The sequence below is a fragment of the Gavialis gangeticus genome, unplaced genomic scaffold (genome assembly GCF_001723915.1).
Source record: "Gavialis gangeticus isolate Ggan-Ray unplaced genomic scaffold, GavGan_comp1, whole genome shotgun sequence".
Taxonomy (NCBI): domain Eukaryota; kingdom Metazoa; phylum Chordata; order Crocodylia; family Gavialidae; genus Gavialis; species Gavialis gangeticus.
Window position 1 is genome coordinate 1,842,671 of NW_017729024.1, and position 2,008 is coordinate 1,844,678.

The following is a 2,008-nucleotide window of genomic DNA, read 5'->3' on the forward strand; positions in this document are numbered from 1 at the left end:
CTCAGGTCCCTTCCGACCCTAGAAACTATGAAACAAAAAAGGAGAAAGAATCCATACTTTTAAAAATAAACTCAAAGCCCACCCCTACCTCTGCCTTCCCAAAGATAAGAAGGCAGCAGTGTCCTCTGCACATGACTAGTACTGTCAATCCCAAATGTCAAGAATTACAAGTCAATCCCAGAAGTGTCATGAATAGGGAAATAGAAGACCAGATCAGTGTACTTAAAACCCATCCTCCCCTATGGCTCCACTTTAAAGATAGGAAAATCTACTCCTGGAGTTTAACAGCAACAAATTCTTAATTAGGTCTTCCTAGCACGCAAATCAGATCAGCAGTTATTTAAACAGTTCTTTATTGTAAACTAAAAATCTCTGAAAAACCAACAATAAAATGACTACACTGAATAAAATGTTAAATATAAAACTTATGGGACCCTGACGCTTATTCTCTGCATTTAGTCTGAAATAGCCCAAATGTGATGACGCTCAATGGTCGGCTAGACTCTTGCCTAACATTCTTTTGGACAAAAGCTTTCATCCCAGAAAGATGAAGAGGCAGAAAGTTCTTATTTTAATGCTGCTGAACTTTTGCCATATTATTAGTTACACACTAGGTTTGTATACTGCCTTTTTTTATTTCAAAGTAAATTTGATTGAAGTTTCTTTGATAAAAGGAGTTTCACATTTAAAAAACTAACAGAACTCAAGATTCAACATTGAGCTGACATCTAATTAAACACTGTTTAATCATGTGGCACCAGCCAAATGCATCTCCCTTTAGCAGAATATACTGATAACTATGTAGCTTTCATTATCATTAACCATCAACCATTTTGAAGACTAGTGCCAAAAATATAAAGCTGTTAGCAAGTGTTGAAAAACTTTAATTTTTTTAAAGTTTAAAACAAGAACAACTAGGCAAGCCCTGAGGGGAAAAGAAAAAACTATTATATGATTTAATTCAGTTATGAAGACTCCACAGAAGACAACAAATACTAAACGTTAAATAAAGGAACAACGCATCTTCAACACCTCCCCACCAAAGGGACTCATGGTATCTGGTTATAAACAGGCCAGTTACTATTGTGTCCCAGCCAAATGGTAAGCACTAAAAATTCTGTAAGTATACAACACTTTTTCTAGCAGTTTAAACAAGCAAAAATTAAAATGAACAGCTAGCTACATTTAAAAGACAGGGTAAGTTTTACATTCGTTATCTTTTTTATTCCCGGAGTTCCTGTTATCTATAGCAAAGGAATCAAAAAGTGGATTTCCCCCCAACTACTTAATAGTATTTTTTAATCTAATTTCTTAAATGCTCATGTTCCTTTATTCATATCTATATACAAAAAATGAATAGCTTCTGTTATGCACTTGAAAATTTCACATTTACTAAAGCAGACAGTTTTAGAAAGAGAAAAACCCAGGAAAAACAGAAATGTAAATCAAAACCTTCTGATGGAGAGATTACATGTGCTATGTAAATTTGCAGATTTTAGGTAAATAGACAGTGGACAGGAATACGCTCTTAGAGAGCTTTTGTTTTATCACCAGAACAGAGTGTCTTTAAGTAAAGAAACATGCATTTCTAGATTATTGATCATGAGCCAAATCCAGAAACACTGCAACAGGAACAGAAAACTGGAAAGTGTTTATATGCCCCTCTCTGCTCCCAACTGCTGCAGTATACATGGGTTTAACAATCATTAGATATCTAACTAAGGCTGGGTGAAGCTTCAGGTGCTGGTTCAATTTGGAGGAGATTCGGCCCGATTAGGTAGCTGAATCTCCATATCTGAATCAAATCTAATCAGGAGACCAATAAAAAGGTCCGAATCAATTTGGAGGTTCCAAATCAATTTGGAAAAAGATTTGGAGGAGATTCGGGCAGTTTCCGGCTGCCGCCTCAGGGAGCTGGACCCGGACACTATGCTGGTAAGTAGGGGGCAGAGGGCTGAAGGAGGGGGAAGGGGACTATGGGGGGACCCCTGCCAGGCCCCATCCCCTG

At 37.3% G+C, this 2,008-nt stretch overlaps 1 protein-coding gene across 2 annotated transcripts in view; it reads right to left on the minus strand.

The window, feature by feature from the left end:
- SNX24 (sorting nexin 24) overlaps positions 1 to 2,008 on the minus strand; it is a 192,550-nt gene that overhangs the window by 133,943 nt on the left and 56,599 nt on the right. The window lies entirely within an intron of this gene.